We start from the raw sequence: 27,501 nt of genomic DNA, 5'->3' as shown, positions 1-27,501 counted from the left end.
CTGGATGTCAGGAAAATTTAGAAGAAAAAGGTATTCCAGCTAATGTATGTAGAAGTATTATAGCCATAGAGCTGCTTTCCTCTGTGTCTGGGCAATAGTTTACTGTCCTTCTCTCAAATTACGATGCTTTTTATAATACGTGTTTTAAGAGTGCAGTTAGCATTAACATTTATGAACATAATAATTATTTGCCGTTTCTGGCAGATATAACTATTATTGTGTAAATAGCCAAGTGTTTGTAGCAATCTGCAAATTTATTGGCTATAAAGACAGCTTTAAATAAGCTGGAGAAGAATTCCTCCATGGCATGTGAGCTGAAGAAGATTTCTATCCCGTGCTCTGAAAGGAGAGCCACAAGCACTCCATCACCTTTTTTATGGAGCAGCCTTGCCAGATGTGGAGTGAAACACAGAGCATGTCTCCTCAGCACGCAAAGGGCTCTGTGCTGTTTCCCTTGGTAAAAACACGTGTGAGCCAAGCTCCTTCCAGATGGGAGTGCAAGTGGATGGTGGTTCCATGGGGAGAACTTTGAGGTGCTTGCAGTGTCTTACAAGAAGCAGCTCCTGAGTTTTTGCTCTTTACTCTGACTCAAAACCCTGGGAGTGCCAGCTTTTTGCTTTGGTTTTTTGAGCTCCTCCTTCTCCCCTCTGCTTTTCCCCAGCTCTGGGGAAGGGAAAGGGAATTCCCAGAGGCTTCTGGCTGCTCCTAGCCCCAAGAGCTGGGTCTTGTCTGGGTCACCAGGCACCTCTGTTGGGTCCTGTTTGGACTTTGATTAGGGCAGAACTGTGTGTTGCACAGGACACCAGGTGGGGAAGGTATAATAGGTAGCAGTCATTGGGGTAGAGGCTCTGAACCCCAACCAGTCTTTAAAAGCAATGGCAGGGTGGTCTTTACCACATATTTGATGAAATACAGATCTTTTTGGACAGGGCTGAAGACAAATTGTAAATTGGGAGACATAACTTCTTGTGTTTATTTTGACATTGGATCCTGCAGTGATGTGCCTTAGGAAGCCAGCTATGTGTGACTTGCATTACAATATTCAACTGGCTTGAAAAATCATTTCCTGTTTCAAGCCTATCCCTTAGCACATATACATCTCATTAAGGTAGTAGCATCTGTTTTTATTGTAATTAATTCTTTTAAAAATTGCATAAAAGCCATTAATTTTTGCATTGAAGTATGTCTGGACTGCATAAGCTTGGAATAAGTTCAGAAAGTCTGGTAGATAAGCAAGATTATGCTTTTGGAATCCAGAGGAGAACAGACATTGAAGTAAGAGTATGGAAAAGATCTATTAGCTTTAGTTCTAGCAGATGTGTGTTTTTAAAACTTAATCTTAGGCTTGAGACTAAGCCTGTTGCAAAGAGGCAGCTCACACATTCGAGTAGCTGCCTGGCTGATCCATCAGGGTTGATAGCAGTAGGCAGCTATTTCATACTTTTTCAAATCCTTTGCTAAATTAGTAGGGAAAAAAAGGTGCTGGAGCTTGGATTTCACCATTGCACTGTGGTGGAACTCACCCACCTTTCACCTCAGCAGTGGCAGAAATGTGGGATACCTGTGTGTGGCTGCTGGCTCCCTCTCCCTTGGTGGCTCTCCTTTTGTCCCACCTGGACCAAGGAAGGGTTTTTAGTGCTGGCAGCACTTCCAGGCCACTCTGCCCACTGAGCCCAGGCAGGGTTTGTTTGTGGTGTGTGTGCTGTGGGCTGCACTCTGCACAGCATCCAAGGAGAGGAAGAAGAATGGCTGGCTGTGGAGATCAGATTAAAGGGGAAAAGCAAGGCTTTACAGTAAAGACTGTTAATACCTGAATGTATTTGACTGTTTCACCTTGCTTTTCCAGGCAGTGGTGAGCAAGCACCTGTCTTCCTCCATTCCAAAGCCAGGTCGTTGTTGTGGTTTGAGGGGCAGAAGGGATGCAAGGAAAATCGCCTGACTCCTTAAGGGATGATCTGGACTTTCTGTCTCCTCGTGGAGATGAGTTGTTTCAGGGCTTGCATATCACCTGGCAGCTAATAACATCCTGGAGAGGGGAGCAGCACTGGTTGCTGGTACAGGACAGGTTTTGTGGGGAGGGTGCAAACCAGCTGCACAGCTTGAATGCCCTGATGCCTCAGGAGTGCCTGATAGCAGGGAGTAAATCCCCCAAGAGTAGCGCATGAACTACAACAGTGGGTGTTGCTTAGATAGACCAGTCCAGCTGTATCAAAAACAGTGAAAATTCCCATTAAAAAAAATTGTTTTCCCAATAAATTTTGAATTCCTTGCAGAAACTTCAGCCGAGCAATCCATTCCAGATTTTGGCACTCATCCTTCCCCTTCCCAGTGCTCATGCTGAGCAGATGAGTGCAATGGCCAGACCTAAAATGAAGAGCATCTACAGTCTGATCTCATCCTCCCTTGCTGCCTTTGGCTGGAGAGGAGGAGGAGCTTTGAAATCGGATTATTACCTCGAGCCTCTTGGCTTTGGAGCTACAGACTGTTCCCCACGTTTCCAATGGGCTTAAAAGCTTAGCAGAACTCCCACTAGGTACCCAGGAAGCCTCTTACCACAGGAGATGGTGACATGGCAGGATCAGCTGTTCTTTATTTATCGTGCAGCTGAATTGTCTGGGGAGGGACCATGGCTAACCCAGTGGTGCTGTTTCCAGAAACAATGTCAAAACAGGTAGAACTAATGCTGTTTCCCACCAACAGGGCTGTGCTCACCCAAAGTGCTGTGTAAAACACATGCTAAAATTTTTAGTCTTTAACTTCTGGTAGTACTTAGCCCATCAATGGGAATGGTAATCCAGCATATGTGGAGAGAAAGAGTTTGGTGTTGTTTTGGTTGGGTTTTACCAGCGAGGTACTGCTGGCATGGGACTGCAAGAGCTTAGTGATATATAATCAGTACAATATTTTGGGTTAGTTTCAGAATGGTTCCAGTCTCTAGGTGTCTGCTCACCAATTTCCTCACCCTGTCTTCCCAGAAAATAAAACAAAAAAAGAAACCAAAACCAAAATCCTAAACCACTGCAGTCTGTGAGTAGTTTAATGGTCGGAATACTTCTGATACTCCATACAGCTACTAGGAGAGGGCCTTTCTAGGAGATAATAAATTATTTCTTTTCTGTCTGAGGGTGAGGCAAACAGGATGCAATTCAAACAGACTGTGTTTCCTCTCACATTGTTGTGTTTGGAGGCTATTTTCAGCTGGAGGAGATGAACTTGTGGCTTGGGCAACAGTAGTCAGTCACTTTGGGATGGGGTGGGAGGAGGGCAGTGCTTTGTTTTGTTTTGTTTTTCCTTTTTAAGACCACAGTGCCAATACTTTTCCCATAAAGGCATAGAACCTGATTAGAAATTTAAGCAGACTGGTGATAGGCTTGTTTTTCTTATTTGCCCTTCAGAGGCCTCTTGGAAGTCTTCCATGGGGTCTGCAAGAGGTCTGCAAACCAAAGGCTGGAGGTTCTGCTGAGCCTGAAATATGCTGTGCAGCCAGCTCAGTGCCCAGCGTGATGCTTGCCCCTCTGCCAGCATAACTGGCTTATGGTAAATGGCATAGATTATGTGCACTAAAGGAAGAGGGGATTATTCTGAAAGGGAGAAATTATCCTTTGCAGGGAAATAGCACGATCTCCAAAGGCTTTGGCTGCTCATAAATCTGCAGAAAAAGGAAGATGATGGCAGTGGCATCAAGTGTCAGCCCCAGCACTGAGTGAAGCATACCTATGGTGTGGGTGCTGGGGCTTGTGTCAGCTGGGCTGTCTGTGAAATTGCTCTGCAAGGGGGTGTGTGCCCCGCCAGGTGCTACAAGGCTTTACTGAATGTTCTTGAAATGTTTTGGTGCACTGGGATGGCAACTGCTTTAGAGGCATAAGGTACTAGTACCTAACTGCTAAACAGAAAGTAATCACTTGTTCCTTCAGAGCTTCAGATGCACTCTGTCCACCTGAAAGGGTTCTTTGCCAGGGGCAAGAAATGGGAGGAGCAGTTTTACATCTTTAAAGTGATGACACTGCATGCATTCATAACAAATGTAGTTCTGAAATCACTTGCACTGCAGGCAAGATAAGCTAGGAGGAGAAGAAAGCATTATTAGCACTGGTACGTGGCTATGGGGCATGAGGGAGACTGGACTGATCAGTCTGAGATCTCTTTTCAGTACAGTTTAGCCACCCAGTGTGAGCTGCTTGTTTGTATTACACAGCAATGAAAAATTCCACTTGGAGAGCAAAGAGCATCTGCTGTGCAAATAGGGGAGGGTCCCTGTCCCAAGGGAGGGATCAGGCAGCAGGTTAATGTGGATGGAGAACTCCAACTGTTCTGGTAAGTGGGATGGGTGCTACATAGAGAGCATGTTGGTCTCAGAGTTGGAAGCTTCCTGATAGAGGGGTTAAAGGAAGACAAAATATAAGTTTGCCTATAAACCAAGTCTGGACAATTCCAGCCTGACCAAAATGTCCACTGGCTCAGCAAACAGTTTGCATTTGCAAACCTACTGAGGCTGAGCTGAGCAGAATTCAGTGCCTGTTGCACCCCTTTCATAGCTGGAGGAGAGGGTGGCTGATGTTACCCCTTGTGCTGGTGGCACTGGCGGGAGTGTGGGGGATTTGTTCTTTGCAGACAGCCATAATGTGGAGGCAAAATGACAAATTCTCCCTGGCTTTCTGTTTATAGCCCATCTCCCTCATACAAAGCTGTCATCTCACACCTCTACCTAGCTCTGGAGTAACATTATGCTCCCATTTTACAACGTGTTCCAAATAGCCTTCAAAGTGTGCTTTCAGAAAGTCGAGGAAGGTAGACATTTCAGAATGCACTGGCAGACATTAAGGGGGAACCTGAAGAAACAGGAAAAGGGAATACCTTTTCTGCTCTTTCTTTATCCTCCTCCCCAAATGATAGTTCCCTCCTGACAGGACAGCTTTTTTCCTCCCTTAGGTATTTGCGGTTCTTCCCTTTACCTCACACACACCAGAAGGGAAGCTCAGGGAGGAGCTGGGACCACTGTGGTGATGGGTGTCATTAATCTCTTCACCTGACTCCCCAAACCTACTGTAGAAGGCCAGCTTGGCTCCCTCTGAGCTTGGGGGCCTGAGGGTGAGGTGAAGATGATGATGCTTCTGTGAGGCAGCTGCTGATTTCATCCCCACTGCCAGGAGCACAGGGAGGGCATTTAGCACCCATTTTCCTTGCTGTGGAAAGGCAGAGTGAAGAGATTGGGAATCCTTTTAGCTTAGGAAATCTTAAAGCTATGGAAAATCATAGAGACGGCAGCATGCAGGCTCTTGCAGGACTGTGGGGGAGGTGGAAGAGGTGCATCCAGCTGCAGGCTTGGAAAGCTCATAGTGTTTCCAACAGCCACTTAAAATTAAGATGGCATGTCTGGGAGACTCCTTCAGGATCAGGAGCCGTAACTTCTTTCTGAATTTTTGGCACCCAGCTAAATCCACTGCTGTTTGCCCTTGTAGGTTACCATGGCCCTAGGAACTCCCCTAAAGCCCTTCAGTGCTCTCCTGGCTTGTCATGCAGAGCACTCTCAGTAGGCTTCATATTTTGGAAACTATTTCCATATGATGGCAGGAGTCCCAAGCAGGGAGATGGTGGCACTGGGATATAGGCAGTGTGCTGATTGTGGGCTTGGTTCTCTCAGGCATTCTGAGAGGGTGCAAGGGGCTGAGCACACTGACTTCAAACCAGTAGGGATAAATGGTGCTTCTTGAAAGCATTTCAGGCCTGCAGTTGACTTCGCATTTTCCTGCCCAATCCCAGTACCCATTGGCATGAGTTTGCCCAACTTTTGCCCAGATACCTGTTGTCATGAATTATCTGTGAGGGGAAAAGAACATCCTGCCTTGACTCAGTGACAGCATTGAAATTTCAGAACGTGGGTTGGGGCTGGCTCAGCATGTCCCGCTGGTAGCTTTTGGTGATCTCCTAAAGCCACTGCAAAAGCCTGTTGAGTCACTTTGGAGCATTGCAATGGAAAGCTGATAACAGCAGTGGTATGGAAATAGAGCTGAAGGGATTGAGGTTTTTAAACTGATGGCTAACTTGGACAAGACTTAGCTGTGCTTAAACTCATTATGTCCATCACATTCAGTTATAGGTGATTCAGCTCCAGCGCAGAAGAAACCTTTGAACTTGTACCTCAGCACCCAGCCTGCTCACATGGGGCTCTGTCTGGAGGAGCCTGTCTATCGAAGTGCAGGTTTGTGAGGCTGCCCTCTGCCCAGCCAGCTTGCTGGAGCAGGAGCTGCAGGCTGGCTGGCTGCTTTCCACAGCTCAAAAAGCAGCACGTGCAGCGGCCCCGTGGTCACCCCACGCTGGCTTGTGACAGTGGCGTCACTGTTGTGGACTCATTTGTTTACTTCCATCGGGAAGGCTGGCTGTCCTCCCTCTCAAAAATGCGAGCAGATATCAAAAAGGCATCCCGAGCACCGTTTGTTTCAGACCCCCAGCCGGTAGGGTTAGCCATCCCTGCCCAGCTGCTGGCTGTGGGGCAGCAGGAGTGGGGTGCCAGCCCTTCTGCCCCAGCCCTCCCTGCCAGGGTGTGGGGTGGGATGGGTTGGTGCCCCTTGCCTGCCCTGCTAGCCCTGCTTTGGGTCAGCACTCCTCCTGGGAGAGGTGACCACCCTGGCTTCCAGCCTTGCGCTGGCTGTTGCCTCTTCCCCAACAATCCTTGCCTGACTCAGGGGGGATTTAGTAGCGGGCTGGGGGGAGGGAAAGACGTTAAACAGGCTTTTCCCTAATGAGGTGTGACGCCAGCTGGAGAGGGGGAGAATCCTGCTTTTCTCCTGTCTGTTGCTCTCCTCAGCTAGAGGAGGAGGAGATATGTGTCCCCCCCTTTTCCTCTGCTGATTTGCTGCCTCTTCTGTTTCCTTTCTGTGCTGTCCCCAAAGCGTTTTGGCAAGGTTCAGATTTCTGTGCTCACAGCTCAGTGCTCAAAGAGAAAAGGGGAAAAACAAAAGGATTGGAGGCGTGGGGAGGATGGTGGCGGGGAGGAAGCTGAGCCACTTGTCCTGGCCAGGCTGGAGGAGTGTGGGGATGGGTGCCTTGGGCAGGGTTTGCCCTTAGGACCGGGGAGGTTTTAGTGGCTTCTTTCTCCTGAGAGTCCCATGCATCCCTTCATCTATCTCTGTTTAGATGTTCTGCTTGAGCAGGGTGCTGCTTTGCTATCCCTTGTTGGAGGAGAGGGCTGGAAACATCCTCCTGCAAAATGTGGGCTGAAGCATTAGGTGAAAACCTGAAGGGATACTAACTCTTTGTTCCTGTCCCTGAGATGTTAAGATTTGCATCACATCCTCCTAGTGTGTCTTGTTGTTCCCACAACTCTCTTGGGTGTTTTTGGACAGGAAGCTGGAGAATCCAGTGGGATAGGAAACTGTGACATTCAGAAAAACAGGGCAAGTGGACCTAGCCCTGGGTTCAAGCCCCGTGTTCATTCATCAGGTTCCTCTCACTGCTCTTACCCTTGTGTCACAAGCAGCAGTATTTAAAACATAGGACAATGTCAGTATCATTTTTCCAAGACAAATCGTCACAGTAATCTGTGGACTGTGCCTTGGCCGTAATGTTCTGGCACTGAGTGTTGGCAGGGAGCAGAGGATCAGGACGGGCTCCAGGAAGCACCCATGGGATGGACCTTCACTGGCCCCATGCTCTGTGTGTGCTGATCCATCTTGGCTTGTTCCAGAGCCCCTGAACCCAGCCCCACGCTGGTCTGCATGCCCACAGCCCCCTTTATCCAGTGGCTGTGGGGTCCATTTGGGTTTGGGTTGAGTCCCCACAATTGCTGCTACACCTGCCATGGAGGCAAGGACAAGCACCACCCTTCTGGGAGGGAGAAAGCAGCAGGAGAAGGGCAAGGAGGACAGCCCATCCAGGTGTTTTAGACCCTGTCGAGTGCCCTAGGAATGTCCCCCTGCTCCTGGGGTGACCTGCCAACTCCAAAAATGTAAAGGTTGTTCTCCTGGCCTGGAAAACAATGGCTGCAGATTGTTGGCTGCAGATAGGGGCTGTCTGAGGCAATGGTGGCCACTGCTCAAGGAGTGTTAGTCAAGCAGGCTGAAAAGGCTCACAGGAAGCAGTTTAAATATTCCTTCTTACAAAAGCCTGTCACATCCTAGCAGGGGCAGACTGCTGACTGACAGCTTTAATGAACAAGTGGATGTGGATGGGGGAGAGGCTGAATGCAGGGAGGCATCCTGGAGACTTACTTTCCATCATCCTGGGTTCTAACATGTCATTTTTCACAAGCTGCAAGTTTATTGTGGTAATGTGGTAACACACCTGGGATGGTTTAACATTTCACATGCTTTAGGTCCTCTCTGCTCCCTTCTCCCCAGGGATATTTATAGAAGGCATATGTCCACTAAAATATTTTACAAATAAAGTAAGTCAACACCTCTAAAATACTGGCCACTTACCAAGTGGTAAGTAGGGCCAGGAGCTAGGCTCAGTCCTTGTGGGTCCCTTCCAACTCAGGACATCCTATGATTATAAGCAAATTCACTCAGTAATTACTATTTATATAGTGTGATTACTATTTGTACAACAATAATACCAAAGGGCTGACAAGCAGCAACTGCAGTGTTTATATTAAGTTGTCATTAAGCAGGGTGCTCATATAGAGGCAGAGAACAGAGATTCCTGGTACTTTCCCTATCTCTTTGGCTGCACCCTGCCTTTTCCTTACCTCCAGTTTCCACATATAATAGATGTGTTTAGTACATTTTTCACAGGGCAGGTGTCAGGCTTCTGCTCCTGAAGCACTTTGCATGTTGCACAAGAGGTAAATAAGAGCAGTGTTGGTAATGAAAATATGCCATTAATAAATTTCCAATAAAAACCTACAAGCAGCATTTAAGCTGCAATCTGTTATCAATAATTTATTACTGCAGTTACTGCGGTCTAATAAAAAAAGCACTTTCTCTTCTTTATTGAGTAAGTGCCAAAACGTTTATCCTTTATTCTCTGGCCATTAACCTTTATTCTGTAGCCATTAGCTTAGCTATTTGTGTAACAGTCTGTTGAGTAACATTCAAGTAGGAATTTGTATTCAATCCATTATTTACTCTGAAACCCAAAAAGAATAGCTTCTTATGCTTATATTGTTTATCCATATTAAATCTTGTTAAATGCTGTATGCCAGTGATGATAAGTCTTATAGAAAGTAGATTTTCCTTACTGTGAATTATTTTCTGGCATACAAATGAAACTGTAATTAACCAAGTAATATTTGGAAAACAAAGCTTGAAACTTCTAGCTGAAAAAAAATTTCTCACAATATGTGCAAAATTTATAATAATTAAATTTCAGGGACTTATCCTTTTTGTGGATCAGTTTCTGCCTTGCATCTTTGTGAACTCCACTGTGCTAGAATAAGCTGTGATATTCTCCAGTGAGGATTGAGATTTTGGGTCACCAAGTCTGACATCCCTCCATCCTTTCTCTCTTACAGGAATTGGGGAAAAAAGGAACCCAATGGGAAATAAGTTAAATAATCAAAATGCCTGCTTTTCTTTTAGGCATTTTCTTGCTGGCTTTCAGCCATTTCTGGCAATCCATCTGAAACTGTTGCTTCTGAGTTGTAAGTGGCTTTTAGGGCCCTGCTTTCTGAGCACATCTTTTAAATTGAGCTCACCAGCCTTAGTGAGTGGAGGTAAAGCAGGAGGAGGAAACTGTTGATTCCTGTCCATCAGGTGAGCATGGGAGAAATAATGCCTTTCTTATTAGGCTGTAGTGCATCGCAACCTCACTGAACCCTCTTTTTCTGCATGCAGACAAAAGCATCAGTCTTATGGCTGGGGAGTGACATTCAGTAAAAGCCTTTCAAGGTCTTCGCATAAACTGTTGCAATGAGGAGGTGGTATAAGCAGTATTTTTAATGATGAGGAAGGTCAGTTTACCCATGTATGTTCTGCTGCTGTGCACGTACGTGAGGCTATTGGGGTCTTTTTGGTCCTGATGAGCTAGCAGGAAATCCTATGGAATTAGTTTAATGGTTGGATTTTCTTTTTCCCCCTCTCCTTTCTGCTCATTAGGAACTGGAAGCTGCTCTTCACGGGGATGATGTGGAGTTTATCAGCGACCTGATCGCTTGCCTTCTTCAAGGTTGTTACCAGCGCAGAGACATCACGTGAGTAACCTGGCTCTGTGGCTCAAGCACTTTGCAAGGGGAGCTAATTAACACGGTGGCAGGGATGTTTCACGGCTTTGGAGTGATGACATGGCCCTGATCAGCAGCCACCAGCAATCAGGCCAGATGCTTCGCAGAGTGGAAGGGAATTCCAGTTCTCTTGGGTTGAGTTGTAGGCTTTTAATTGTACAGACCCGTTAAGCAAACTCCTTTGTTCATATGCCGTGCAAAACCGTGTTTGATGCTCTGCTGTAGGACACAGTGAGCATTCACATCTGCTGTTATGCTCTGCGCTCTGTTTGGTCAAATTAGTGATATTAAGTCATCACATATGTTTTCCACATTTGTATGTATCGCATAGCATGGGACTTGCTGCTCTGCACACACCTCACTTGCATGAAAGATCCCATTGCTTTACACAGGGAAAATTATGATTATTTTCTTAGAAATAAAAGGAGTATTGTAATCACTTCAGCTGCAGGATGTTGGAAAGTGATTTGACATGTTCTCTTGAAGTTTTGACATCCAGAGACACTTTGCTAGTGTCCACTAAAGCAACCTCCAAAATGGAGACATCTGCAGAACATCATTCTTTAGAGGACTGCCACCCGCACAGCAAAATGTGCTTCCAGTGATAGCAAAGGCTTGTTGCAGTGTGTTTTATTTGTTCTTTTGTGCATCATGTTAATAGCAAAGTGTAATTGTGGGGACAAAGACAGCTTGGCAACACATGCAGTTGCTTGGAAGCAATCCTGCTCCCTAAGATCTCCCTGTTGTGGAGAGGCTTAGGCCTTAGGTACACAAGCATAACCACAGGTGCTTGCATTGAAAGCTCTATTTCTTATTATCTGATTATGTTCAACAAAATTTATACAGTTTATTTATATATACACATGCCACTTAATTAAGTTTTCTGTCATTGCTGCATAGATATTCAGCGTGAGTGGGTATCAGGACCTGAACCAGGCAGATGCACTGCATTTACTATCTGAGTGTGAGAAGATTGACTGTGAAGGGTCTGCAGTCATGTGTATCTTCATCAAAATAGCCACAGAACAATATATACCTGCTTGTAAACATGCAGCAAGTTTATTTCTTCATACCTAAGCCATCAGAAAGTAGTGGATAAAGTGTTTTGCCCACCTGAACAGCTTACCCTTGTAGCAGCAGCAGCAGATTTGTCTTTGATAAAATTAATGAATTCCACGTTGTCAGGTTCTCCAAAACTCTCCAGATCTAAGTGTCCACTTAGTGATTGCACTGTGTAATTGTCTCCCCATTTGCAGCTCTTTGGACTAGGAAAATTCAGGGATGAATCATGGGTGAGACCTTGAACTCTAGCAAGTTGTCTGTCTGTCACCCTAATACACAAACAAACAAAACACACACCCAAACAGTCGTGCTGGGGAAAGCCTGAGGTGCCTGAAGGAGAAACCAGCTGCATCATTTCTGCAGCCTCATGTAGAAGGGGGTTACCTCGTGGGCATATGGATAATGAGAAAAGAAAATTCTGCAGAGGAGATGGGGAAGAGAGCACAACAGAAGCAGTGCAGTGGGAATGGCTGAAGGGATATGTCAGGAAAACTGCCTGAAACTGCTGGGATGTTAGGGAGGTGAGCTCTGAAGCACTGTGGAGGAAGCAATGGGGAAGGCTACCTGGAAACAAGAGGGAAAGATGCTGTATGCAGAGGGATGTCTTGAAGGAAGAAGCATTAAGATGTAATCTAAATATGAAAATCTGTTGATAAATAAAAGAGATGCCACACTGTTTTTTTTTTTAAGTGCCCAGCAGACAAAGCCATGCAAATGTAAGAGGCAGGATCTGTGTGAAGTTTAGACTTGGCTTTACACAGTGGCCCAGGACTCTGCACTCTCTGCTGCAGACAGATCAAAGGTATCTGTCTTGGGAGGAAAAATGAGCCATGCCACAGATCATTTTGGTGGTGTTACTGCAGCATGTCTCCAGTCCTGCATCCTCGTGCTGAGGCTGTGAGCTGTTCATATCAAGGCTGTAAACTTTTGCTCCCTGTTGCACCTCCGAGAGAAAGGCAGGAGCTTGTTCTGCTGCTTATTCTTGGGCTGGGGCAGCTCGAGCACGAGATGCTTCATAAAACCTCAGTTTGCCTACCTCTCTGAGGGGTTCTGAGCTTTCATTAGCTTTGTATCGGGTCTTACGTCTCTGATGGGCAAAATGTTATCTGCTATGCTTTCTCACAGTCTGCCTGGGAGCAGCTTGCTGTTCTTGTCACATCTGTTTTGACGGTGTGCAGGACATGGTCTGCCTGGCTTTAATCATGCATCATACAGGGGTATAAAACTGTCACATGCCTTTGCTAATTATAATGTGCTCTGAAGTAATTTTGGAAGTGGCTGAGAGCCGTTCTAGTACTCAATTTAACATGCTGTAGTTTGATTTGCTTCTCATTCTTTGGGGAAAAAAAAAAGATATTAATACTTTTGTAGGCTTCTATGATCCTTGGTTTTGAAGTAGAACAACTTTGCCTTGATTTAGATATTATTTGTGACAGACTTTTTTAACGAAAAAAGAGTCATATAAGAGGGATTGCTTTTAACCCTACTTTGTGGCTAAGGAGCATTGTCTGGAATGTATGACTTTCTTTGAGTTAAGGATATCTGTGTTTTACTACAGAGACTACTTAATGGGATGCTATGTGATCTTCTCCAAAATCTTATTCATAACCTATCATCATTGTTAGGAACACTCCACTGACCTTCTTCTTACTGTGTTAAGTGCTGTAGAAGTACTGGAACAAAAAACAGTTGCCTGCATTTCTGCATCTTCAGCAATGACCCTGTAGCTGTCCTTGCCTAGCACCAGGTAGTTTGAGCACTTGGCCAGGACAGTTTCTCCTCTGCTTTCCTATTTTTACTCTGAGCCAAAATACTTGTGTGTCATGATCTGCGGCTTTTGTTGTTTTATAAATACCCCTCATAGCATCCATATACCATCTGTACCATCTGTGAGTAACTACTAAGGGTGCAATAAGTACCTAAGGCATGCTTTGGTTTGATGTCAGTGAGATTGCCCACAGGTTTTTTCCTGCTCCCAGCTTTTTTTGTACAGGTCTTAAAGTGTCTATGTTTCCTTTTAATTACTTTGAAAGGCAAATGCCCAGAAAAACTCTTATTAGAATTTGGGGGTTGCAAAAAACTAAATAAAAACTAAGCAGTTTGAAAAATCCTGCTGCTTGCTTCAGATTCTCTCTGATATAAATTGGGTAGCTGCATAGTCCCTAGGGGCTGCCACTTTAATTCCAGCAGGAAATGTGACTTGATGACTTGTATGAAGACAGGAAGATCAGAGCTTCAGCTAACGGCAGTGGCCACAGCAGGAGCCTTCTGCAGCTGTTTCTAAGTAAGAAGTGATGGTGTGACATGGATGTGTACACTCAACTAAAATATTCCAGAAAAGCTCCCACTGCTCAGCTTTTCTTTGGGTGAAACTCATTCTTCAATGTTCTGTTACTGCACTTTTGCTGTTTGTTCTAATGTGATGGCATAAAAAGTTTCAGTGACTATATCATATTTCTTATTGGGAGGCATTTTGTATGCTGCTACTTTTTCTCAAAAAAACATCTTTGCTGCTTTTTCTTATGTTTGGTTTTTTAACATGCACAAAAGCCAGAATGTGAGGAGGGAGAAAAACAATATCTCTTGCTTTTTTTTCTTTTTTTTTCCCTGTGCCCCATGAGGTTCTTTTCTTTTTTTACACCTCAGGGGATTGGTCCCTCACTAAAGCTGAAAACCCTCTTAGTGACTTCTGTGCCACCAGAGGGGATTTGCTTCCTTAGGAACCTCAACTGTGTTTTTCTAGTTATTTCTTCCCTAATGCATTGGAATTTTTTTTCTTCCCAAGGGGATCATTGGTTTTGCACCCACCTTAAGCTCTTTTGGGATCCCTAAACTATCCTTGGAGTTTTTGGCTTGTAGTTTGCACCTACAAAGGTGCAAAGCTACAGGTTTATTCTAATAGGGATAATAGGATATTCCTTAACATATCTTCTCCACAATTGTTTAAATTATTTTTTTCCTATCCTTAGCAGTGGCATTGAGAAACACTCCCAGTATGGCATCTGAAGAGCTGTATTTGCTACTTGCTGAGTTGCCAGTCAAGAACGCTGTGTCTATTCTGTGTATTTTTTAGCACTTGTTCTGTAATCACTTATTTGAGCTTTCCTCAAAAGGAGAGAGATAATCTGAAATCTTCTACCTGCTGAGGAACAATGCCTTTTTCTGAAGACTGTGTTTAATAGCTCTGGATATTTTGCTTCTTCCTTCTGCTTTGTCACTTTTGTCCAACCTTGTCCTTTATTCTGTGTGTCCTTACAGGTACTTTGGGGGGTTACCCCAGCTCTTATATTTTGATAAAAGAGATCTCAGTAGAATGCTTAACAACTTGAAATCACCCTTGTATGTATGCCTACATGAGCTGTGTCCTTCCAGAGCTGCTGTTTGTCAGTCTGGTCTAGGGGATAAGAGTGGTAGTTCCACAGGAATAGCTGGCAAACCAGTGCTGAGATTTCAGTCTTGTGGATACTGTGTGAGCTAGGCTGTGAGAAGAGCTAAGCCAAGGTACTAAGACTGAACGAATTCACCCCTTCAGCCCATGCCATAACCTCTGGGGCAGCCAGCCTAAGCTCAGTCACAGCAGACCTGGTGCCCACCACTTCTGAGAAGAGTTTTAACAGCTAACTCTTGTAGTTGTGCTGGTGACCTTGGTTACAAGAGCTGCTTCCGTGGCACCTCACTAACTCAGAATCATATTAATGAATGCCAAGTGAATATCAACAAGATCAGCATTATTTACAGTCTGACTTTTAACGAGGGCTGCCTTGCATACATCATGTATATTGGTGGATGGCCTCTGGAATCAGCCTGGTATCGTCAGCACAGGAGATACTGTGAGGGAGCAAGGGAGATGAAGTGGCTACATTGCTCATCTTGCATCTAATTTTAATATTTATTATAGTAATAGCCAAGCCATGCAAGGTGAGCCTTTTAAAGGGTAAAACATTAAAATGAAGCAGCTGGCAGGTGTTGGCAAAGGAAGGATGAGATTACAGCAGTAAAATAACACGGTCATTCAGAGATTAATGAGAAGCATAGTGGAATAAAATTATAGAGTTGAAATATAACTAAAGCTAAGTAAATGTCTTTGATTCTCAGATGGATAAAATGAATCTTTAAAGAAGAATTTGAAGAAAAGTTGGTAGCATGTTCTGGAAGTGCTATTCCGTAGATGTGGTGGAGAATAAGGACTGGAAACAGTGGAAGAAAAAGAGGAAAAGCTGTGCTGTTATTGTCAGGGCAGATGGATGAGAGACAAACAGATTGGATTGCTGGGGAGAGGGAGTTATGCAAAACATTGACAGGGAGGAATAGGTGGCTAAACTTCAAAGGAGGAACTGAGAACAGTCAGCAAAGGGTCTTGGAGACTGCAGTGATGTCATCGTGCCAGTGTCAGTGCATGAAATATGAAAGGGACAGCTGTATTTATAACTTCTGGATGTTGCAAACCAAGTACTCTGGAGAGGAGGAAGAAAAAAAAGCAATGATGAAAAGAGAAACTGAGAAGGCAAGTCAAAATATCTTCTCCTTTCAAGGAAGAAGGCAAAGAACTGTGGAGGGAGACAGATGGGGTGTGGAAGTTCACCCAGTGTGAAACCTTTGCCCTCACTTTTGAGGCTTGCAGTGATGCTCCAAAACCCTGGTGCAGGATTTTTACCCCAGCATAGTTGGTTTCCCAGACCCCTTCCCGGCACCTCATCCAAGTTTAGAAAACAATGTTTAGCACAAGGTTGAATATTGGAGAAGATCTGAAATAATTTTTTTGGAGACTTTTAGTCTCAGTGGGCTTGATGAACAGCTGGAATAGCTGCTGGCCAGCTGGTAGGTCACTGTGATAATGTGGTGTGTCATGTTGGTCTCTGTTCTAAGTCATCTGTGCTTTTACTTTTTCTCCCATTTTACTTTTGATCCTTCCTTAGTTTCTTTCTGGCTCAACCAATATAGTGGTTTAAACTTAGTAGAAAAGAAGATGAAATACCTGTTCTGAAACAAATCCCAAAAGGGACTTCTTTAAGACTTATTTATCTGTAAAAACTTGGGTTTATCCATGGTCTCTAGAAACTTATAATGTGTGGGGCTGGTTCTAAGAAATTAATTTGCTGAGTGTATTTGCTTCAAGGCAACCCCACGCTAGGTATTTTGTGCCTCACTGGGGACTCTTTTCTCTGACATTAAATGTATTTTTCTATGAGCAGCAAGGCACATAAGGGCTTGTTTCATATGGATTTGTGCTGTAACACAGGCATGTGTCCTATTTCCCCATCATCTTCAAGACAATAACTCCAGATTCTTCCCCACAGTGCTCATCATCACTGTAATACCCTAAGGTCCTCTCTGCAGCCCCCAAACAATCAGAAGTGCTTATGGCCCAGCAACACTGTTGTCTTTCCTTGTGGCAATGAATTGGGAGCATGCTTTCTGTTGATGGGCACTAGGAATGAATAATGCAGCATTAAGCTGGCTTCACTTGTTCTTCAAGGATCCAGGAATGAATAGTAAGTAATGATCCTCTTCCAGTCTGAATGTGAAGCTGTAAGCCCCATTCCTATTTGCTCCTTCAGAATATAGGAGATGTATTTGGGTCTTTTGTAAGTTAATCAGCTCCAGCTCCCAAGGAGTGTCCCCTCAAAAAGAATCAAATAACAGCAGTAGAAAGAAAGAAAGAAAGAAAGAAAGAAAGAAAAAAGCATGAGGATTAAAAGTGGAAAGTGCATATTGAAGCCTGGCTAGATGCAGGTGAAGGTCATTGATGGGAGAAGCAAATTGTCGTTGCAGAAAAACCAAAGACCTTGCTGTTCAGTCACAAGGTGGAATTTGGGCTGTAGGTACATTCATTTATTCTGGACCATTCAGAGGAATGTGTTCATCCCTCCTGAGACAGAAACTACTATGGCCAGGCCTCTCACTCCCCACCTCTGTTACCCAAATCCCAGCCAATCACCTTCCCCAAAGGAACTTGTTCATTCCTTTTTGAGCACTCAAATCTCCCTCTTTCTTTTTTTTTTTTTTTAAATCTTATCCTATCAAACAACCTGTAACTAGTTCTTGGGTTAGTTAATGGTTCTAACACTGGTTCTTTTTGTTTTCCATTTTGATCCTTCAAGGGATTGCCCTTTGTTATTCAAAGCCAAAGGTGCTTGACACAGGAGCAATGCAGCAGTCCTGGCTGTGTGATCGTTATGCCCATGAGCAATTCCCATCCTCAGTGTCTGATAAGCCTTGGGGAAGAAATGGGAAGAGAAAAGAATGCAGCATTCCGAATTCCTGAGGGGTGCTGGGAGGTATCCATCCACGTGTTCAGGATGTTCACCTGCTGACCAGAGCCTTTCAGATTCAGCATTTCAGCTCCCAGGGGACCCTCCTGCCTTTGACTTTCTTTACAAGGCTGACAAAAATCTGGCTTCCAATCTATCTGTTAGAAAGAAAGGTATTTTGCTTTGCTGAGTTGTTTGCAGAAATGTCCAGGTCAGATGGTTTTGTGTTCAGGCCCAGGAATTTTTTTGAACTCTAGGAACTGCTGTCTTGGATTCACTGTATTGCTCTGTGGAGAACCCAGTTCTTTGTTTTTGGGTTGCATCCAAAAAGTGGCAAAATTTACTGATACTGTAAAGTCTGTTGGTGTCATCCAGCCTGCTGATGTGCCTGTGAAATCTCCAGTTTGGCATCAGCATGGCTTAATCTTATCTTAGTGATATTAAGCTTTACCAGGAGACCAGCTGTGCTCCACAGATCAGAGCATTGTTCCTTCAGTCTTACTCTGCACCTCTGTCTTGTGCACCAGTGCCATTGACATCAGAACCTATCATGAAAACACCTCTTCGCCTTTATCTTCCCATCCTTTAGTTTGTCCTGTGCCTTTAGCACACAGCCTGGTGCTGCCTCTGAGACTCAGGACCTCTCTTCTGCCTCCTGCCATTCTGCCTTGGCCACTGGTTTCTGTCACTCACTTTCTGATCTTGAACACGACAGAACATTTCTCTGTACCTCAGGGTCTTGGGAGACTCTTGTCTCTTGTTCTGAACATGCTCTGAGGGAAAAATTCTTATTCCCAGTGTAGCTGCAGTGGTCGATCTGGATAGGGAAGTGTTGGGCTCCAGCTCTCCTCAGCTCTCCAAACCTATTCACTAGCATGCCAGGAAATTAATTGCTTAATGAAATCCATTTTCCCTGGTCTTCCCCAGCCAAGATCAATGTCATCACATGGCAGGAGATGGCCCACACTTAGACATCTCCCTTGTGTGTCCTTGTAGAATCACAGCTTGACAGCAAAGCTTTTTAGGTGTAATAGGCATTTTCAGTTCTACTGTTAATTTATCATGATGTGATGGTGTGAGATAGCTGCTTCCCTTGGTCCTTTGCACCTCAGACTTAAAATGTGGTAGCATCAGAACTGGAACCACCCTGTTCTAGTGCCTGCTGTGCTTCCCTTGCTGGGGAAAGCTTTTATTATTGATATTCCCTCTTTCTTGGGCTCTCTTGGCTCAACAGATTTCTCAAGGCTGGAAAAGAGGTGACCCTTCTGGAGACACTCGACTTGTCTCCTCTTGGGTTGCTGAATTGTTCAGTGCAACCCCCACTAAAGAAGCAGAAACTTTTCACTTCTTGACAGACATTGGAGCTTTCTTGCCATTCAGACAGGCAGAATGGCTGACCAACCTTCTCACCAGGAGTTTCCTGGAAGTTCCTATGTATTTCCAGATGCACAGTATTTTACAATTTCAGCTACATCTCAAGTAGCTGAGGGCTCTGTTTTTCAAGCCTTCCTCCATGCTGGAGCTGTAATGCAAGTTTCAACATGATGGTTGAAAATGCATGTCAGTGACTGATTACAGAGCTGTTTTCCTCTTGGAGTTTAAAGCTACCCTTGCTGCTTTCATGGGCTGTATATCACATTGAATGCAACTGATTTGTTACTGCACCCTTTGGGTAATGGTTTTGGGTAGTATACTAAAGATAAAATTGAATGAGCTGTGAAGTACAGAGTATCTGTGGGGTTAGTGTGTCAGCAAAGCTGGGCAGGTGTGTTTAAACACAGGTTTGGTATGAACATGGTCACCCTGAATCAAAAACAACAATGCCCATGGAAAATAGCATCATCACTCTTAATTTATTGTATTTATGCAGATGTAATTAAGGGACAAGATGGTTTTTTAAAACTTTCTCAAATTGTCTCTTCTTTCTATGCATTCAAGGTAAATAAGGCTTTCTGTTCATCTAACGCTACATTAATTAATGTTTTCACATATATGTATAGCAATATAGTTTGTTCAACTTAGTGATGTTTCAGGATCTTTGAGCAGAATTCTTTTCCCCCTGTTTTAATCCAGTTATCCAACTCATTGATTTTTCATTATTGGTTTTCGCTCAAATTGCAGCATCAGTAGTGGGGGATGGGGTTCCTGCTTCTCTGTCCAAAACCCTGCATGTAGTGAGAGCACAAGTCATCCCTTGATGGAGATTGTGCAGAGACTCACTGAGCTGAAGGAGGGGTTGATCTAGCACTGAAAGACAAATAAATTTTATTTTAGTCCCATTAATATTCCCTGAATCTGTCTGGGCAGTGTATGTACCCTCCTGCTCATCCCCTTGACCCCCAGGATTTTCTCCTCCTGTGGTACCATGTACCTTCAAGTGTTGTTTGGGGTGTTTCTGGCTGCTCTGGTTTTGTTGTTACTCATATTTCTATTTCTTCCTTTCCCTAATCAAGCAACAAAAACACAAAGCAGCACTTGCTCCCACCTAAAAAAACACATGCAGGCCCCTGCACCCAGCATGCATCTAGTTAATAAGTGTCTTCCTCATCCTCCAAGAACTGCATAATCCACCAGGTTTGGCAAATCCAGCCCCTTTTTCCTCCAATCTTCCACATTTTCACAGCAATCACTTTCTCTTCCCTGGCTCACTTGGCCACGTAGGCTGCTGGTCTCTTGGGATGGGGAGATGGATGCTGGGCATCTGCTCACTCCTTCCTCGTAATTTGGTGGGGAGGGTGAGGGAGAAAACAGCAAGGCACATAAAAGGCAGTGAGGAGCAACTGGGCATAGGTGAAAGAAGGGCCATCAGTGCCTTCAGGTTGTGTTTTCTCCACCTAAAATTACTTTCACCTTCTCACACTGAAGGAGAAACAACAATATGCCTCTTTGTTACCTCCCTGTGCTTGGAGGTGTTAGAGGCAGGGCTGCAGCACTTGTGGCCCCTCCTGCTGATCCTGGGGATGGTGATGAGAACAGAGCAGCCCTGGCTCACAGAAGGGTGCTTGGAGCTCCTGCAAGCAGGGAGACAGAATATGTCAGGACAGTTCAAAGTAACAGGTATGTGTGATTTCTCCTGCCAATGCTGCCTTTCTCTCACACACCTCAATTAAGAGGGGTCACAGAGCACTGATTAGCTGCCTTGGAGTTTTGTGAACATAAAGCAGTGAAAAATCCAGGGTGAACAGGAAAAAAAAAATCAAATACACCGTTATCTCAGCACTCCTGCCTGTCCCTGGCATTTGCCAGCCTAAGCAAAGAGCCTTTCCAGAAGAGGCCAATGCAGGACAGTGGTGTATCTGTGCTGATATCTCTGCTGCTTTTCTGCCTTTTCTCAGCAAAATAACAAACAAGGCACCCCCAGGAGCTGTCTTGTTCGTAGAGTTGTGGCTAGATAAGAGCCAAAATTGCTGGAGAAGTATGGGGAGCTGCACAGGCAGCTGGGGAAGATCAGAGTGTGCCCTTTTGCCACACTGTTGTGTGAGATGGCTTCAGCTCCTCCTCAGCAGTGTGGACTTGCTGCCTCCTGTCCTTGGTGTGAGGGAAGAGGGCTGGGAGGCAGCACATACCAGCTCAGGAGAGGTAAAAGGGCATCTCCATCTAGTTTAAGATTTGCTGGGCATGGTCTAGGCAATACTTAGGAGCCCAAATCAGAAACTTCCACGGTTGCTCAGGCTGTGGCAGGGGTGAGAAATCTGGACAAACAGAACCTGGAATATTCCTGAAGGGTGGGCAGCTGTGGTGACCTCGTGCCTTCCTCTCTCCTCCTTCATACCCCCCTTTTTGGGGGGCAGAAAAGCAACGCTCCCACTTCAGCTGTCATACCCAGGTTAAGTGGCTGCACTTGCTTCTGTCAAGCCAGCACATGCTCCTGTGGTGTGACCCTTATTAGAGCAGACAGCCCACATCAGCTCTCCATTCTCCCTGCCTCCCCAGAGACACTGCCTTGCTCCAGAGCTGCTCCTATTCTGCTTCTCTGTGGGATGCAGCATGTCTGCCAGCTCCCCTTCCAGCTCCCCTTCCAGCTTTCCCAGGTTTGATTGCATGGAAGATCACTCAGGGGGAGATGGAGGAAGACAAGGAGCCGGAGTGTTCTTATAGCTGCTGACAGCCATGGGTTTTCATAGATGATTTTTTTCCCCTCTCCTAAAAAACAAACACTTTTGGAGTTTAGGTGGGAAGTCCACCATATAAACCCAACCACGTAAATTAGATCCAACCATGTAAATTAGATTTCTTTAGCAGGATTGTACCACCCTTCTGTTGGTGAACCTCCTGTCCTAGCTTAGTGTTACTGTGTTGGAGGAAAGGTCCAGAACCCTGATGTCTTCTCTAAACATCGCTTCAGCATATTCAGAGGTAGTCTCTGGTCTCTGCCACATTTGAGTTCTGGAAGTGGGATGGACAAATGAGGAGCAGGGAACAGGAATTGCTAGGGTGCAGTAATTACTCTGCTGTCCTTTCCTTTTGTGGGAGACAGGGGTGTATCTTTCATGGATGTGAAAGCCTCCAATTGCTCATGTTTAGGACTGCCAAATCCAGGAGTTTGGCTGGACTGTTTTAGGGAGAGCTGCTGCTACTTAGCATTTGCTGACTAGATAATCTTTAGTCCTTCTGTTTTGAAACAAAACAATGGTTCTAATGAGGAAAGATGGTATTCCCATGTTCAGCAATGGTGAAGACAAATGTCCTTGTGTGTAGAGCCCAGTGCCATCTACCTGCTTAACTCTTCAGATGTCTTTCTCTTCCTGATGGCCACACAGGTAAGCCACAGAATTACTGGGGTTTGGGCAATGTCTGCATTGGAAAAACTAGTTCTAGTTTGCCATAGAGAACAAAAGGCAGACCTGTACATGCCTTGTGATGGTCTTCTGCTCCAGCTATCTGCTGTCTTTACAACTCTGGGAGGAGAAACTTCGCTCTGGAGGTCTGGCCAAGGTAATTTGAATTTTCTTTCCCCCCTACTTTGTGATCTCATTCAGGGTCCACATTAATGTCAGCTGTACTCCTCTTGTTTTCAGCCACTAGTAAGCCAGCAGGTTTTCTCCAGGCATGATTCAAAACAGGCACTGAAAAGCAGGATGTGTCTGAGTGTTTGTTTCCTTCATCACAAGAGCTCTGTCAGGGTTGGACCTTGCTGAGGTCTGTCACAAGTGTGGTGTGGAGTTACTGCTTCCTCTAAACTGTCCTTGACTGGAATTTTTGAAATCTGTCCCCATCAGTGCCACTGCTAAATGTGGCTGTTAAAGCCTAAGATTCCTGGTCGTTTTGCTTCTTGGTCATTTTGCTCTGCTGCAGGGAGGTGTTGTGTGGAGAGACCCTTCAGGGTGCTTTGGCCTCGGGCAGTTGGGTCACCCTGGTGGCAAGCTGGCCCATGGTCTGAGCAATATGTGCTCCCTGTTGGTTTGCGCGCCTTCTGAGCCTTCTGCACACAGGGCTTGGAAGGATTCCTCTCCAACCCTCTTCACCCTGAAGGATGGGTTAGTGTCTCTTTCCCCCTGCATCATACTTGACTTAGTTTCTCAGTAGGGTAAATGGAAGGTGAAGTACAAGCTGGTCCATAAAGCTTCCTCCCCCACCTCAGATAAGAAAGCTCATTAATACAGTAAAAAAAAGGTCTCCATTGTTACATGATAGCTCAAGGTCAGGCTGGTAGTAGTAACTCATACTGCTTCTAAGGTCAGCCTAAGCTTTCTCTTTCTGACAAGCCACAATAGATTGATCATGGGGGCCCTTACATTATTTTTTTTCTTCTGAAATAGGCTTTGCTTCTCCTGACCCTGTTAATGATGTTTGACTGAGGTCATCCCAGCAAACCCTGAATCCTTCCCATTACCTTCCAGAGGGCTTGCCTTTGTGCTAAGGCATTGTATGCTTGTTAAGAATTAAGCTTTCCTGATCTCTGCTGTAGCAAAGAAGCTGTCTTCACTGGAGAGGCGAGAAATATCTTGAATGCCATCTGTCAGTTAATGCTCTCATTAACACCTGAGTGACTCCCAACACCAAGCTGGTGCCTTTTTGCCAATTCAGAACTTAAAAGGTGCCAGCCCATAAGGTAGAATATCTTCAGTCCATAAAATTAATTCCATTATAAAACGTCTGTTCTGATAAGACCTAGATTTTTGTTGTGGTTTCTTTTAACTAGAGAGATCACAGAGGCAAAACCAGTTCTCTTGTGTGTTGTGAATTAGGTGCCCAAGAAGTCTTTTTTCATTTAGTACTGAGGACCTCCTGAAAGCAACACTTGTGCTGGGTGACTGAATGTATCCGAGTTCTCTTTCAGCTTTTAAAGCCTTTACTGGACAGAAGTATCACCTCTATTATTTCCCTTACTGGCTAATTCTATAATAGGAACTTCAAGAGTAACTACATTTATGTTTAAATGGTCTTTGGTAAAAAGGCTGAGCTCTCCTAGTCTTGTTCTCCATGTTCCTCCCTCATACAGCCCTTGGACAGGAGTTGAAGAGGTCTGTTGTTGTTCCTGCTCTCTGTCATCCTCTGGTTTTGTCAGGGTTCTTGGTGTTAATCTCAAGAACAATATGCTGTCTGAGATTAGTTGCAGGTCAGACTTGCCTTTTTCCCAGCAGTTTTAACTCAAGAGCATGCCAGTATTTACTCTTCCATTGCATTTTGTAAACTACAGTAATTTCATGATTACAAGCTGCACCGTTTTGATAAAAATTTTGCTCCCACACCAGAAATGCGGCTTACACTCAGGAGCGGCCAATATGTGAATAATTTTCTGACATTTTCAACCCCGGGAGTGCAAACCGAGTCAGTGCAAACTGCAAAGTCGAGCACCTGCCAGTAAAACCCTGCATTTACACGGTTGTTACAAGTTGGTTACTCTGTTGCACGGCGGGTGGAGCTGCTCTGTGCAGGCAGCACAGGGGGTGGGGAAGGCGGGGCAGCTCCCTCGTGCTGGCCCCGCGGCCCAGGGGGAGGCAGGGGGCTCCGTGCTGCTGGCCCCGTGGCTTGGGGGGCTCCCGTCCCCACGTGCCGCCGCCGCAGGAGCGGGGTGGCTCCATCCCTGCCTCCCACCGCCGCCGCAGGTGCTGGCGGGCTCTGTGCCCCCCCTGCTGCCGTGGGGCAGCGCCGGGCCTGGGCGAGCGAGTCTAGCAGCAGCGGCGGCCGGCCCCGAGCGGGCCCGCCGAGCGGCAGCGCCGAGCTGGGCCACCCAGCCCTGTTGGCAGCCCCGAGCCCGCACGGCCGAGCTGAGCCAGTAAACCTCGCCCTGCCGTGGTTCTGTTACTATTTGGCAACTTTGTTGCACGTGGGTCCTCACTGTGAACGACAGAGCGGCTTATACTCGGGTGCGGCTTATTTATGGACAAAGAACAAAATGTTTGCCAACACCCGGCGATGCGGCTTATACTCAGTGCGGCTTGTATTCGTGAAATTACTGTAAATGAAACAAGAGACTTAAAACACTGTCAAGGTGATAAAAATTTTAGCTAGTGGGTCCGGGCAATTATTTGGCATCTAAACTTTCCAAAGGCTTATTTGTGTGTGCCAGCAGTGTCCAAACATCGTTGGTAAATTCTTGTCTCCAATGTTTCAACTCCTTACCCTAACATTTCCTTTAATCCAGTATTTGCTCCCATAGGACCAGAGATTTTGTGAGCAGTGGGTTTTAGGAGTTTTTTTTAGAGATGTGTGTGGGAGGAGGGCTTGTAAAAAAATTGGCAGCAGTAGACCAGATAGGGCAATGTACTGTGACAGTAATTCCACACTTGGGCCATGGCATGCTGCCTGCAGGAAGTGCAGATTGACACGGGGACTCTCTTACTGAATCAGTGTTTGGTTTAGCTTTTGTTTGTTTGGCTTGATTTTGTTTACAGTTTTCCAGCCAAGATTTGATTTACTTTGGAGTCTTTAAAGCTAAAAGCACAAGTGACTCTGCTTCCTTTGGGCATGAGGATAGAAAAAACAAGCATGTGTATCTGCACACATAATTCCAGCCCCAATTTGCTCAGAAGGAATTTCACATGGAGTTTGCTCCTCCAGGGTCCCTGTGGGCCTGGGGTCTCTAGGTACAGCTGTTCTCTGCCAGGTGTGCGCACCAGAAGCTCCAACCAAATTTTTCCATGTATCCTGTCAGCTCTGTGAAATTCTCACCCTCTCTTCCTGAGGTTTCCAAAGGAGCCCTCTAGGAAGCTAGGCACAGCGATGAGCACAGTGGCCAAGCTTCTTTTTTTCTGACAGCAGAGCATGACTCCCACTCGTTAAAAGCCAGGGTGATTGGAAGACTGCCTCTCCTTTGAGCAGGGGAAAACACTGGGATGGGCAGGTAGGGGGAGGATCCTCAGCTCCCCTCTGGTGTGGAGCACAGAAAACCTCCCTGTTTGGGAGGCAGCCGGGCAGCAGATGGCCAGGCTGCAGCGCTGAGCTGTCAGGGCTGGATCATTTCTCTGGCTGTTCTGGGCGCTGATACCCGTGATGGAGAGCAGCCCCTCCCTCAACTTGCTCAGTGTTCTTTATGCCCTGATTTTTTTGCAGCTGCTACTAAAGATCACAGGCAACTTGAGCTGCAGCCTCAGTGGTACTCTTGTGGATTGTCTGAGGCTGTTCCTCCCCTTTCACACAGATGTGCCAGGTCGTGTCCTTCCCTGTGCCCCAGATTTCCCTTTGTATATGCAAGATACGATTAAAACTTTCAGCCGCAGTTGCAATTCAGCTTTGACCTACTTTCTAATCTTTGCAAAAAAAAATATAGGGACCTCTGACAGCAACCCTGTGATTTCAGAGTGTAGCCAGGGATAAGACCAGGAATTGCACTTGGCTCTTGAAAAATCATCTACATCCATGTGGGGTGTACCACATAGATATGCATGTACTGTTCCACCATTGCTCCACTACAGCTATCCAAATTGCTTTGCACATCGGGGGGCAACTGCAAAGCAAGGGATGTTTTGACAAGTGAGGAAAAGCTTATCTCAGTTTTATGAAGTATTAATGGTGCTAATCAAGTTGGCCTGGGAGAAGTTTCAGAGTTGTAGAGTTCTTTGAAGTAACTTTTCTGATGTTATAGCTGATTTCTGTGGTAGTTTTCCTTGGTTAGTGAGCTGTGTGGAAGCTGCCTGTGCTATACATCAGAAAGTGGTTGAGATGTGGTGAGAGTCGTGGCTCGTGGTCTCACACTTTTCTTGTAAATTGTTTCTAAGACTCCCAATATACTTTTGGAAGAGGGATGGTTTTCCTCTGAAGACATGCCCTGAGACAGAATGTGCCCATGTACCAGTTCAACCTCTTTGGGAATGCTCCAGTTTGTAGAGGAAAGGACATGACTGATCTCACAGTGCCTCCACTTGCTGAGTGTTTTTGCATGTCTCAGTGATGCTGAGAACCTCTGGAGAAGAGATAGATCTGTCTCCTCAGCTCAGTGATTTCCTTCCTGCCTTCTTCCCACTTACAAAAGAACTTTTGGGGTTCTCAGCTGCAGCGGAGACTCTAGGACTTTCAGGTGTATTGCTCTCCTACTGCTAAGCTTGAAAGAAGGGTATTTAACAGACTATATCCAGGTAATTCTATTCCTGGATCCAGTGTCTCTGATCCTTGGGTTGGAATTTTACAGGTAATTCTAAACAGTTATTCCTGGGCATTTCTGCTTTGCACAGAACCCCAGAGGCAGGATACTCTTAGATTGCTGTCCTCCCTGCAGATTTTCTTCTCCAAACCAAGAGACCTGTTTCAGAAATGTTTTCAAAGAGAAATACAAGAGATGGGATAAGTGAAACTAACTGTAGGTGTGGCAGACAGGGTGAAGATGAGCACCCTGCATTTGTTTGGAGAAAAGAGGTCGGTTCCCATTAAGAGGGAAAATATAAATTGGGTAAGATTGAGAGTGATTGGGAATGCCTTGAGACATCTGTTTCCCATCTCTGGTTCTCATTTCTATCCTTATTCAAAGCGACAAATGCACAGTAGCTGTCTTTGAAAATTGATGGGGGTAGGAACTCGAAAGTAATCTTAAGAACAGAGCTTGTAATGCACTGAACACTGGGTGGATGGCGGAAATTTCTAGTGTTAGCC

General features: G+C 45.4%; 1 protein-coding gene across 1 annotated transcript in view; it reads left to right on the top strand.

Moving 5' to 3' along the window:
* Nucleotides 1–27,501, top strand: part of LOC116995486 (cat eye syndrome critical region protein 2) — a 97,027-nt gene that overhangs the window by 37,458 nt on the left and 32,068 nt on the right. Inside the window, exon 2 of the mRNA XM_033058258.2 lies at nt 10,035–10,129. The gene's annotated coding sequence lies outside the window, so the exon portion shown is untranslated. The remainder of the gene's footprint in view (nt 1–10,034; nt 10,130–27,501) is intronic.

Source organism: Catharus ustulatus, chromosome 4, assembly GCF_009819885.2.
Source record: "Catharus ustulatus isolate bCatUst1 chromosome 4, bCatUst1.pri.v2, whole genome shotgun sequence".
NCBI lineage: Eukaryota > Metazoa > Chordata > Aves > Passeriformes > Turdidae > Catharus > Catharus ustulatus.
The sequence above is the reverse complement of the archived record's forward strand: the minus strand, read 5'-3'. Positions and strand labels throughout refer to the sequence as shown.